The 14,249-nt window shown below is 41.4% G+C and overlaps 2 non-coding genes and 1 pseudogene across 2 annotated transcripts; all 3 read left to right on the top strand.

The window, feature by feature from the left end:
• Positions 1-2,145: 2,145 nt before the first annotated feature.
• LOC119889616 lies at positions 2,146-5,723 on the top strand (annotated as a pseudogene).
• A 1,171-nt stretch (positions 5,724-6,894) lies between these two features.
• On the top strand, positions 6,895-6,967 carry trnaf-gaa. Its single transcript has one exon. It is a non-coding gene; the product is annotated as a tRNA-Phe (tRNA).
• A 1,220-nt stretch (positions 6,968-8,187) lies between these two features.
• On the top strand, positions 8,188-8,261 carry trnaf-gaa. The gene has a single exon. It is a non-coding gene; the product is annotated as a tRNA-Phe (tRNA).
• The last annotated feature ends 5,988 nt before the right edge of the window (positions 8,262-14,249 follow it).

Genomic DNA, 14,249 nt, shown 5'->3' with positions numbered 1-14,249 from the left:
TTATATTACTGAAAATAGTTTAAAGACAAGTGCTGTTGATCTCAGGAGCCTTCCATTTCCTCCCACATGCTGCTGTTTACAATACCCAGGGAAAACAGGAACACATGAAAGTCAAAAGACAAGAAGACATGGTAATATGGATTATTAGGGGTGATATTAAATAAATAAGTAGCAGAAGGTTTTATAATTGCACTTTCCTGTCATTTCCAGACCAATGACCAGAATGTTTTTTTGTCTCCCTTATCTTTTCCATGGGAATGCACCAGCTCTCTGTTTTGCAGTTGAGAGATGTTTTAACTCTACTACTCTCACTGTCACTAGCGTGGTGTCACCAAAGAGCTCGGCGTCACACACTTCAACACTACAGCACCTACGTCCTTATTAATCTAGACCCTTGTAGTGTAGTTGCCTTGGTAACAGAAACTGGGAGAAAATGAGTCCATCCCTCGAATGGATGTGTTGTTGCCAGAGGTTGATAGTTAAGAGTTGATTTGTAGGGTTGTTTGTTTCCTGCACATTTGACATGGGGGTTTGTCTTCAAATTTTTAATGAATTTGATGCTTTTCACTTCTTGATGAATTTAGAGGAAAGTAAGCTGTGATTTTAATCATTCAATTGTTTTCCCTCGGGTGCAATCCATAGCCACGTTATAATCAATGACTGCAACTGCGGTTTACACACCTTACACGGCTTTAATCTTGTGGTTGTCAATACAAGAGGGAGAGACTGTCTTGTGCATACCAGTACCAACAAAAGTCATCAGTGACCTCTGTAGCACTGAATAACAGCTGCTAACACTAGTCTTGACTGACTGTTTGTCAGTTTAGGTTATTGAAGTGTAATCAGTACTTGTAACTTCAACAGAATGAGTGTTTTTTGTCCTCCATGCAAAGCCATTTGTTATTAAAGAAAGACTTAAAAGGCATGAAAATTCCCAAGTCCCAAATGTATCTTTTACAACATGGATTGACACTAGATAAAAATTAAATGTAAGTTTTCTGATGCTGATGCTAAAGTTTAGTTCACTGTTTTATCTGAATTATTCTAAACAGAACGGGAGAACTAACCTATAAAGTGAAGAAAAAAAAAAATGTTCTTCAAGAATTTCTGCGAATGTACCTGCAATTTGTTGTGCCATTAACAAGATACAGAAGATGAATTTTCCCTGTGAAGGTCCAAATCTCTAAACATAGTGACTTCTCTCAACTGGCATAATATCATACATAGCTGATAAATCCAAATAAGACTATAGGTGCTACAAGTTTTTAAAGAAATATAAATATAAAATGTGTGGTTTTACAGGGAGATGCATGGTGGAACTATTTCTTGACCAACAATGCTGTTGCTACCGTGAGTTTGCTGGTCAACCAACGATTTCTTACAGACAAGATACATGTTGGTTAGAGAGCTTAAGAAGTGCCGGTAGACATACCGGACAGAGCCAGGCAAGCAGTTTTCCCCTGCATCCGGTCCTTATGCAAAGCTAAACTAAACACCTTCTGAGTCCCAACCCTTAACAAATATAGTCCTTTCGCAGTAGAGGTATTTTACTGTAAAAAAAAAGCATATGGTCTGCCACAGCTGGCAGAGCAGAGATCATAAACAGTTGTGTGTAAATTGCTGAATTACTAATCTTAAGCTGATGATACACAGAGCAACTTTTAGAGCAATCGTGCTGGGCAACATTGCCGTCAGTGGTAATGAGTAAAGATTACTACCGTAATCCCCTTCCCCCAACACTCCTCCACCCGCACCGCCGCTATCTGTTCAAAACATAGTCGGACCTGCCCCTAGCAACATTGCCCAGCAACATTGCTCAAAAAGTTGCCCCGTGTACCATTAGCTTTACTGAGAGGGCAATTTGTGTGCAGGTCTCAGGTTGAGGCTGAGCCATGTTCCTAATCAGAGATACTGAAAGGAGACAGATTGAAGGCTGGATTTATGCATAATGCAGCATCTGTTCAATCTGCAGACCCTGGTGTGGATATATGCATATTTATAACGATAGATAGATAGATGGATAGATGGATAGATGGATAGATAGATAGATAGATAGATGTCTGACATGCTATGAGAGCCAGGATGTGTTTTCCTCAACAGTTCATTTCTCATCTGTCTGAATTGTGTTCCTGTCTCCCCAGTGCTTTCACCCAGCTGTTATTCATCCCTGCATCATGGAGGCTCAGTCTGGGGCATCATGGGAGCTCATCAACCGTGTGACAGACACAATATACGAGGAGTGAGAGGTCACCATGGAGACTGACAACTACACCCCAGGCCCAGCCACCACTGACTGGGTTGGGACTGAGGCTGGCCTGGAGGGAATGGGAGTCCAGGTTCCAGGGGGCTCGTCCAGCAGCCCCGCGTCCTGGTACATGCCATACTCGCTGGGCTTCCAGGTGTCACTCACCACCTTCCTCATGCTGGAGCTGGTGTTGGGTTTCAGCAGCAACCTGACAGTGCTGGTCCTCTACTGCTCTCAGTCCAATTTAGTGGACTCGGTGAGCAATATGGTGACTGTCAATCTGCATGTGCTGGATGTGGCTGTGTGTCTGCTGTGTCTACCCCTCACCCTGGTGGTTGTGCTGTTGCCTCCAGGACCGGATCTGGCTCTGCTATGCTGCTTCCATGAAGCCTGTGTCACCTTTGCCAGCATAGCTACAGCCATCAACATCCTGGTAATTAGCTTGGACCGATATGACATCTCAGTACGGCCGGCCAACAGGTTGCTGACGACACATAGAGCAACGCTGCTCCTGGCTGCCGTCTGGGTCACCTCGGTAGCTGTGTTTTTTATCCCATTCTTGGAGGTGCAGTGGTCCGGTGGAGAAGGAGCAGAAGAGTTGGGGCAGGTGACACCCCTATCTTTGTCCTCTCATGATGTCAGTGCCACAGTGGTGCCAGCATGGCGTAACCGAACACTGTTGTGTGTTGGCGCGCAGGGCTACCACACAGACCTGGGTATGTATTACCATCTTATCCTGCAGGTACCCATCTTCTTCACCACTGTGGCAGTCATGCTGTTCACCTACTCCAAAATACTGAGGGCATTAAACATCCGCATTGGCTCCCACATGAAGAAAAACCAACGGTTCAGGGGCCCCTCCTGCAGGGGCTGCGACAAGATACAGAAAAAAAAGAAGGTGGGGCTCAGAATGAATCATGGTGGGGAGGTAGGAGAGGAGCAGTGCACTACAGATGGTACCAAACAGCTCAACCACCCTCCCCTCATCTCTTCCCCACCCCAACAGCTACCTCTCCCCCTGCCCTCTCATCTTCTGCCCCCCTTGTCACCTCTGACACGGGCGCTGCGACCCCTATGCCCACCACCATGGGCGTTCAGGCCTCCGTGTCGGCCATCATTGCGTTGAGGCGGGCAGTGCGGCGACACAGGGATCGACGAGAGCGACAGAGGCGGGTGTTCAGGATGTCCCTTATCATTATCACCACCTTCCTGGGCTGTTGGGCTCCCCTCTCTGTGACCAATATGTTAATCCTGGGCATAGGCCCCAGTGAGGCCCTGGTCAGCCTACGCCTCTGGTTCTTAGCCCTGGCCTACGGCACCACCGTCTCCCACCCTCTGCTCTACGCCTTCACCCGACAGAAGCTGCGTCGTGCCCTCCGTGCCAAGGTTAAGAAGAGGGTGGTGTCCCTGCTCCAGGTAGACCCTTCACCTGGGGGCACCGTCATACACAACTCCTGGGTGGAGAACAGAAAAACCAGCCGGCAGGTGCGTCTGGAAGCAAGCGAAGGTACTGACCGCTGCCTGGCAGAGGTCCTGTGAGACTGACACACTTGGGCTGGGCTAGTATAATTAAAAACCAGAATAGAGTCACAGGTGTGTTCCATTATGAAACTCACTGGTGCGTGAAGCCAGTGTAAGGAATGTGAAAAACAAATTTCCACCTCTGGGAGATGTTTTAATGTAACCACCAGCAGCAAGCCCATGCTAGACACAGCTACCAGTCACCTAAGGCAGCAGTGAGAGTGGGATGCTGTCGCCACTGTGGTGCGCACAGACTCTGCAGCTGGAGAAAATCATACAACAAACACAAAAGTGTATATAATTTGCACTCTGCCACGTAGTGAAGCCTGTTTACATGTGAAGTTGTATGACAGTGCGTTCTCACAGTGGTGCTTACCTAACTGCTCCAAAGAATGTGTTCAGCCCGCAGATGACTGGATCTGACAACTACTCAAATGCTCCAAGACAGCTTTAAAAACACTGTTGATACATTTCAAACACATGCAAAATAATTTAAAAAAACAAAACAATTTGAATGTATTTAAATGGCTACTTTTGATATTGTCTCTTTTGATATTGTCTCTGCCTTCACAGTTTGGCCCATGGTATGTTGTGTATTCTGAACAAAAGGAGGAACATGTTGGATATTTACTGGCAAGACACAGGGAGCACTACATGAAATATGATACATGATGAGATGCAAATGTACCAGGGTTTAGGTAGGTGGGCTGAGAAAGTCTGAGACCAATTAAAGGCTAGTGTGAACTATTAAATGCAGTTTTGCTTTAGCTTAAGTAGTTTTTAAACAGTCAGTGTTACAGTGTTAAAATCTTGCAATGCTTTGTCATGAGTGCAACTTTTTTGCTCCCCAAATATATAAAATGGTGTAATATCTCATTAATGTTTGGCATGTACTGCTGAGAGACGGTATTGTTCAAAGTAATAGTTTGAAATGTTGGGAAATATGCTGATTTGCTTTCTTGCAGGGAGTTAGATGAGATATTGATACCACTCTCACATCTGTGCATTAAATATGAAGCTACAGCCAACAGCCGCTTAATGTAGTTTAACACAAAGAGTGGAAACAGATGGAAACAGCTAGTGTGGCTCTGCCTGAGCAAAAACGCCTCTTTTGACACTTTAGTTTTTGTGTTGACCAAAAAAAATGTGATATAACATGTTACCCTCAGACAAAGCCGGGCTAGTTCTTAACCCCTTTTCAAATCTTTATGCTAAGATAACATAACCGGCTGCTGACAGTAACTTCATATTTAGTGTAAAGATGTTGTGAATAAGCATGAAGCACAGTAAAACACAGGATTTTCAGAGATTTCCCAAAATGTCTTACTAGTTCTCTAAATAGTAAAAAAAATATATTTTATTAAATGTTTATGTTTTATAAAAAAGAAAATAAGTATGAGTAAAGTCAGCTGGCTGTGCGGAAGTAGTTAGTTGGGTTGACACTGTAAAATGTATAGGTGACGGACCAAAACAGTCAGTAATCAAAAATACTTACAGTCTCATGAAAAATTGTAGGTCTGTTGTATTGGATAGCATTATTTTTAAGGTGTCTCTGTTCAGATTTGGATTTTGGCATGCTGAAATAATGCACTGCTCTTGAAATGATAATTCAGGTACACGTTGTAAATACTGACCAGATCTAAATTTATTACATGCGAAATCTACAGCTCGATTCACTTGGTCTGTACAAGATTATAGACTGACTTTTCTAGATTAGAGGAGTGTTTCCGCTACAGCTGGCTCATCCAGACATGTGGTCCCACGGGTTAACTCAACCTTTTTGTCTGTCACTACAGCCAATCCCTGACAGATTGGTGGGATTATTAATTGGACTAGTGTTTGCTGTTGGCTTTGTTCTAGCTGCTTGTACGTTCACTGCTCTAATGATTTACTCACATTGGGGCCAATTTCAGAGGCCATGTGATTTCTCGCACACACACACACACACACACAAACACAACTGATGTGTTCTCGTTTTCATGTAAACACATGAAAAAGATATATTATATTGTATGTACACCAAGAATATGCTATGTTTATAAGTTTTCTTCATTGTGTTGTTTTTATGTGAATGTATCGTCATGCAGCGTTGAATCATATCAATAAAAATGAAATACTGAGGTCTTGATTTGTAGCCTTTGTTCTGTGCTCATGTCTGGATGAATCCATGTATGTAAGTTTATGACCAAAAAGCCCGGGGCCATGGATTTCCAGGCTTTATCTGGCTAAAAAATACCTGGCCTCTGGTGTCGCTTTGATAACTGCTTTTTTCCTCATGAAGAATTTGACTTGCTTTGAGGGGAATGTGCAGCACTGTTCATACAGCTCACATGATTATTCCCTTGGTACCTGAAGGGACACACAGTGATATACTGCTGAGCTAAAGAACAGTAAGTCCTCCCGGACACAATCACACATTGTTGCAATAAATAAACATACTCATGTTGAACATTTATTGATTCCCTGTGGTCTGTGTTGAACAGAGACTACATTTTGCGTATGATATTGCTGATATACTGTTTGTGCACTTATAACAAGTAGAAAGCAGCCAATAATATAGTGAGTAGGTGGTGCGTTTTGTATGTGTTAATTTTAGCATTGTCTTGTCACTGTTGGCATGGTAAAATCCAACTCTAAACTTTCTAAGATGAAGCTATCCTGTATTATTTTAGTGGGTGCATCCATGTGCAGTAGGCCTATAGGTGCCCTCAGTGGGCACTGAGCACCTAACGTTACAGTACCTGGCAGTATTCATTACGTGGTTCTCCAAGCGAGCTATACTGAATGCACTAGTTAAAAAGCTGCCCGCATGCTGTTTGAAAACTTTGCGTGGGCTTCGTGTTGCGTGGGCGCTACAGACCTGGCAGTATGGGAAAAAAAGGTCATCTATGTGGGATGAAGCCTGCAGGGCAAAGAAATACAACAACACTTAAACCTACCGAGAACAATCCAATGAATATACTCTTGACTTTGGTTAAAATCAAGAAGCCTCACAATTATAAATAAAAATAAAAATGAATAGCCATTTGCATTGACAGCGACATGCAGTTCTATAAGAAAAAAGATTGTACAACTCAAGGGGGACCTCTGCCGTTATTAGCCGACATTGCGAGCCATGTGACATGCAAGCCGAAATAGCTCAGTTGGGAGAGCGTTAGACTGAAGATCTAAAGGTCCCTGGTTCGATCCCGGGTTTCGGCAGGGGAGTGCCAACGGTTTTGCTTTTCAAGTCATCGCGTCACTGCCTTCAGAGTAATGGCATCTATTACAGGCAACTCTAAATGTTAGCAAACACAGTGTAGTCAATATTCTCACTGCATTTCGCTCAACCGTGACACTTAATGCTGAAAATGTTTTACAAGCTTAATTTTTATAAACTCAGACTTGTAGACCGCTCAGCGCTCTAGTGAAAATGCCACAAATATAATTAGGGTCACTCTGCCCTCTGTTCTGTCACACATGCTGCATCTGTAATGGCTGACCTCTTCCACCATGGACTCCATGCTCCCTTGCCAACATCTGAGCCATACAGCATTGGATGTAAATCTGAAAGAAGAGCATTGACCTAAGTGCATCTTTGTGAGCATTTCCACTACAACTAGTGCGTGTTATAAAATTTTTGGGTCAATTTACATTATGAAATAACTCAGATTCAGGCAAACTGCCCATATACACAGAAACACAGAAAATGTTCAGCTAGTCGTTTAACGCCACAGCCTGTAGCATGTTTGACACTATAGAGAAAGCAGGCTATTTTTTGTTAATGCAGCCTGAATGATTTGCAGCATTCATTCATATGTTTAGGATTGTAAGGACATGGAACATGAATTGAATTAGACGTTATTTGAAAACACTATTAGGATACTTAAGAGTTTTTAAATATGTTATTGATTTATTAGGCTACTGTAGCCGATGAATTGTTTTCCAGAGGATGAAACGTTATGGAAGATGCTGACACACAGCAGTAGTAGCCTACATCTACAGAACCAGTAGAAGGCAGGACTAGTTTCACTGGAACCACATTACTACACGCACTAACTACTAATTTAAGTACAGATAGATTATTGCACCTCCATACACGGTGCAAGCCGAAATAACTCGGTGTCAGTGCACTGGGCTCTGTGTTGCTCAGAGAGCCAAGATAAAACAATGAGACAAGATGTGTGTGCGAAAGGACATTCATCCGTGTTTTGTAAAAACCTTGACTTCACCCAGAACATACCATACAGTGATAGTACTATCAGCATCACAGCATGGTTACACATCACATTAAGTGTAGCCACACATATTAGAGGTTATTTGCTCAAATATCCCACTTGTTATTAATTGAGGGAAAATTGTTTCCTTTAAAACTCAATAGTGCCTGTGTGGCACAATATCCTATGCTAGAGCGACCTCTGGTGGGCAAAGTAGCACACTGCGGCCGAAATAGCTCAGTTGGGAGAGCGTTAGACTGAAGATCTAAAGGACCCTGGTTTGAGCCCGGGTTTCGCCAGGGAAGAGGCATCTTTTCTCGGCACAGGCAAAATGTTTTTAAAAAACAGGCATTGGATGTAAATCTGAAAGAAGAGCATTGACCTAAGTGCATCTTTGTGAGCATTTCCACTACAACTACTGCGTGTTATAAAATTTTTGGGTCAATTTACATTATGAAATAACTCAGATTCAGGAACACAGAAAATGTTCAGCTAGTCATTTAACGCCACAGCCTGTAGCATGTTTGACACTATAGAGAAAGCAGGCTATTTTATGTGAATGCAGCCTGAATGATTTGCAGCATTCATTCATTTTGGATTAGGATTGTAAGGACATGGAACATGAATTGAATTAGACGTTATTTGAAAACACTATTAGGATACTTAAAAGTCTACTTTCATATTTAGTGTTTGAGAGTAGTACACACACGTAGTAGTACCACGGACTGGTGGTATATCAGACAGATTATTTACATTGCAGGTGGTACAACTTTAGGTCAGCTTTGAGAAGACAAAGGGGCAGATTGAAATATAATGTTGAAATTTTACCTCTCCATCATTTTCACATAAAATAATCAAAGCTGTAATCATAGAGGTGTCTCTAGTGAGTGCCTTTTACTACAACGTCAGAATTGGTTTATCCCTTTCGTTTTAAATCCAATATAGTAAAATGTGATAAATTAGGTAGACATAGGCGTATGAAAACATACAGACAATAACACAATACAGAGGTTATTTTTGCCTCAGATTTTATTTTTTGTTAGTCGTTAGTTACATATGGCCTTTACTTTTCATATTCTATGTGTTTCTGTGCATATATGAAAGTGTGATGTGTGTGTGTGTATTCATATCTCTACGTGTGACCAGAGAAAGAATGATTCAATGAATTGAAATTAATAGCTCTGCAATATTAGCTAATATAGGTGAGGTCCAGGTGCAGTGGATTATTTGGTGCTGATCCAGATAGATATCATAATTTTAAGTAGTAGCCTATCTTTAAGAGAACGACACAATGAATTATGGTGTGAAAATGAGATGTGATGGGTGTTTGTATGCATGCATGTGCATAGAAAAAAAATCATACACATGTCATACATGCCTTTTAACCCTTTACATAATACATGCACATAATATTTGAACATTAGGTTACCTTGACCTTGACTTCCGGTACTAGTGAGAAAATGAAATGTCCAAAACTATTAGCTAGGTAGCTGTTCTATTCTAGCTAGCGACTTGTTAGCTAGTTCAACACATACAGTAGAACAGTACATACTTGATCAACGGATTGATGTGCATTTGAAAATATTCTTGTGCTTTTTCTTTATCCAGATTTTTTCATCATTCCAGATTTTCAGCTAAAATGATCATAAAGATGATGCATGAAGAACAGGATGAAGAAGATGAGTAGGCAATTCTTGGTCCTGATTGTGAGTCTCAGTTTTCTGATGCTTATGACCCAGACTATGTGCCACAGGGTCCAGCTGGAGTTGTGGGTGTGTTCTGGAATCCAGCTCTCCTAGATGAAGAAGGATCCTTTGATAACTCTGATGAGTCCTCTGAAGAGGAAACTCTGACCCAGCCACAATGTCCTGAGGAGCTCTGTTTCCCTGAGTGGGGGGATGCTCTTTCCATTAATACCGCTTTCTACTCAATCATTGGACTGGTTCTGAGTTTCCTCTTCAAGGACTGATCAGACGATTCATCAAAGATGTATTCTTCATCTAGGAGAGCTGGATTCCTAAACTATTCTAGGTTATCAGCATCAGACATTTCACACTCATATTCAGGACCAAGAATTGCCTCCTTATCTTCCTCATCCTGTTCTTCATGCAGCATCTCTATGACCATTGTAGCTGTAAATCTGGAATGAATTGGACCAACCATACTAACACTGGATAAAGATGCACATCAATCAGGTGACCCGACCCTGTACACAGGATAAGCGGTTGACGATGGATAGATGGATGGATCAATCAGGTGATCAAGTACATACTGCTCTGTTTTGAGATTTTGTATAATTCCTATCAAATTCCTTAGGGAATATGAACGGGTCATTTTTGATCCATGTGTGTAAAATTGAAGTAGAAATACAATAACTATGTTTGTACATACAGTAAGAAAGTAAAATAAAAATAGTGGTTTGTGGTAATAAAAAAACAATATATGTAATGACTACTTGAAATATTAAATGATGAAATAAAATGTTTTAAAAAATATATAGCAAAGAAACACCCAGCAATGTATGACAAAACAAATGAATGCGGGTCATTTTTGACCCATGTTGTGCATTAGAAGGGTAGTGATACAAAATTTATTTTTATTTTAAAAGTTAAAAAGTAAAAAGTAAAATAACAATTTACGATTATTAAAAACAAGTTAATTGAGGAATACCTGAAATACTGAATAATGAAATTAATATATTGCCAAGATATAGAAACTAAAAACTCAGTCATGTCACTTTTTACCCATGTTGTGCATCAAAGTAAATTGCACCTAAATTCATAGATAGGTATAATTTGGTTTAATATGGTTTTGTCAGGTCTGGCTGAAACACTGTGGTGCAAAAAAAATAAGAAAACAAATCTTTATTCTTAGGGTCACATTGGACATCAGATCATGCCAGGAGGACCTCCTATGGTACACTTGGAGGTTCTGGCCGTCTCTCAGTTGTTCTGACACGTCCGTGTGCCAGCCGGGGTGTGACGAGGCAAGAGAGATGCAGTCCAAGAGAGCAGGTCCAGGCCACGGGGGACCAAACAGGTCAGGGACTTGCGTCATTCCTATTGAAACATGAATGAATGGCCAACCGGCTCTCTGTGGTGGTGTGCTAATCAGCAGTGCATTGATAATGAACAGACAGAGAGTGGTTCAGAGTACTAACAATGCAGGACATTGGCAGGAGGGGATAGAAAAGGTGCAAAATGTTCTGGTGTGCTGCATGGTTGTGAAGAAACTGTGTGCATGTGTGTGTGTGTGTGTGTGTGTGTGTGTGTGTGTGTGTTGTGTGTGGTGTGTGTCTGTGTGTGTGTGTGTCTGTGTGTCTGTGTGTGTACACACTGTCGGCAGACTCATATACACATATGGACAATGAGAGGACGAGAAACAACAACATGGATAGAACTGAGAAACTTTAATTGGATAATTGGTCGACAGGTTAGGCATTAACCTGCAGTAACTATAAGAGTGCACGAGAGAAGATCTCTGCCAGGGGTGTCTGGGGACATGGGGTGGGAAACAAGGAGTGCAGGGCAGGCTGTGTGTCCAGCGTATGCATGAGAGTAGAGGAAATAAGGGGATAAGAAGTTTTTTAGTAGTATACAAATGTGTTTTCTTACATATGCAATGTTTTTAATAAGGTGTTTCTCTATAGTTCTTTAAGATGCATAGAATAATGTAATGGTGTTGTAACTGAGCATCTTGGGTATGCCTGACTGTATAAACACACACACAAATACACACACACACAACAACCAAACCTTTTTATATACAGCCTATGGACCAAACGCATGAGCCCCTCCAGGCTTACATCTGGAATAATTTAACTTCCTGCAAAAAGTGAGTGTTTTAAAAGTACCTATAATATGAAAGGCTGAGATAACATGTGCTTGATTTCCAGGAGGGAGATTAAGTATTGCAGCAGCACAAACCAAGAGAGAAGAACAGGACAAGAACAGTTTAACAGAAATAATTATATTTAAAAAATAACAAATATGTTAGAAAGCTGTACACTCTTTGTGAGTTGTACTACTGCTACCAAAAGTAGCAGTTTGAACTCTATCCTTCAAAACCCTCTCACACCTGCATACTTTTCTCCCCTGCAAACAAGGCGTTTTTAATGCAATATGCCTGCTTTTGAAGCAGACTGTGTAATTTTGTTTGTGTCTTTGAGGAGTATGATGCTGGGGTTATTATGTACATCTCTTGTGTACTTCAACCCTGGTTGCTTAATGCACATCAGTCGACAGAGATTACACACAAATTGTGTTCCTTTTTTTCTAATGGACGTTCTGCTTTCTCATTTGTTGCTATGTAATTGGTTGCTGTGTAATATCCTGTGCTGTTAGTTATGCAAGATTTCTCTCTCTCGCTCTTCCTCTCCCTTTTGATTGTGCCTTGCACTGTGTGTTTCCACTGCTGTGGTTTGGTTTCCTGGTGGCTTTGTTCCCACTCCTCTTGGAGAGCTACAAAGAACGCCTGATGATGTCAGTCAAGCTCTAAACCAATTCAATTAGGTGGTGAATGAAACCTGCAGGTGGAGAATAGTCCATGAAGCTGGACGGATGGATGGTCGCGGGGAGGATTTTTTGCTTTAATTAATCAAAACTCTGTTCAGTCCAGATCCACTTCCAAGCAGCTCTCACAGACGTCCTGGTCAATTTGGCAATGCTTGAAGTCTTGCATAACTGGAGCAGCAGTGACTTCTACCCACCAAACTTTCCCCCTGTTTTCTGTCCTACTTGCATAACAGGTTGAGCTTTAAGGAGTAGAGTGGCTGATATCAAACTGTCAGGACTCTTGGAACCTGGCCTCAGCCTTTATAAATATCTTTCATAGAGTGTAAAGATAAACAATGTTGGGATGGGGTTACAATTGCAATGATACTAAGTGATGGATGATACCGGTTTAGTCAGCAGACAAACCAATTTGTGGTTACAGCGGAACAAGCTGTAAACACAAAACTGACCTATTCTGACCTTTTAAAGTTGTTATGGTGAAGGTGTAAGCAAACAGTTCCCTTTTTACACATTTAGCAGACATAAAGCAACGTTAACATTCATTTGGAGTTGTGGTTCAGGCCACTGGGCAAATATTCAGTTTGGGTTGTATCAGTAGATATATTTTAAATTGGTTGTTTTGGGTGTGTGTTGTATAGTTAACTAGTTTTATTATATGGTTTTGTGGATTTGCGGTACATTGCAAGTTTTATTTGGACTGAGGATCAAGGTTATAAGAAACTGCTGTAAAAAAGTTTCTAGCTTCCGGGCTTCTTTCTGGGGTATGCAGTCCACATATGCGCAGTAGTCTCCCACTAACCCCAGTTCCTGCTCGGCCCATAGACTTTACATTGTAAAGACTTCAAAGATTTTAAATTGCTTGGCGAGGAATGTTTTACAAATATAAAAATTCATACTAGAAACATTCATCATTCATTCATTCTGTCAACTGTTTCACAGATCTCTCTTTTTAATAGTGGCCTATGGAGAAAATGCTTTTGGGGCCGCAGGGGAATATTTCACTGCATTGGGACCCAGGGAATAAAAGGAAGCAAGCTCTGTATCCAAGTCTTATTATACATCCATGGTTTTTGCCATATGCACAAGACAACCCCAGTTACTATCGGACTGAATAGTTGCCATCTTTGGGTCCAGTATCCAGGTCTTGTTATGCATCCATGTTTAAGTTGCGTTTCATTAGTAGTTCTACTTCTCCTCATTCACTAAGGAATGAAGGCCACTTGGAGAGCAGAGGGAAAATGGGCGGAGGCTGACTGAGGGAACGCACTTGCCCTGGTCATCAGTAGTCACGAGAGGTCGTTGGCCAATAATGTATGCAGTGCTTTACTGTGCCATGCAGGCACTTCACAATTATCACAGATGCCTTTCAATGGCAACGTAATTTCCTTCAGATGATTAGATTACGTCTGCATTTGGTAAGTAGGCCTGCAATTTCAGAAAAGGTATCTTGTGAGCTAGTTATATTTGGGAAACTCATGATGTCATAGCAGAAATAACAAGAAACTGCAATGCACAGTGGTTGATCTACAGTGCTGAGTGACCATCGTTGATGACTCACTCCCTCAGGCCTTGAAGGGTTGATCTCACTACATTCATCAGAAAAATGAGAGAAGCCAAACAGGACAAGGGCAACATGGAACCTCCTCCCTTACGCTACCCTGTGAAACATAAGTAGAACATATTTTACTAATCAAATTACAAATTAGACCAATTATAGTACCAAAATAAATATACTCAACTGTGTGAGTTGCATGAGTGGATGTTGTAAGGTGC

This window comes from Micropterus salmoides, unplaced genomic scaffold (genome assembly GCF_014851395.1).
Source record: "Micropterus salmoides isolate LMB-PRFRI ecotype aquatic unplaced genomic scaffold, ASM1485139v1 Ms_hic_scaffold_567, whole genome shotgun sequence".
NCBI lineage: Eukaryota > Metazoa > Chordata > Actinopteri > Centrarchiformes > Centrarchidae > Micropterus > Micropterus salmoides.
The sequence above is the reverse complement of the archived record's forward strand: the minus strand, read 5'-3'. Positions and strand labels throughout refer to the sequence as shown.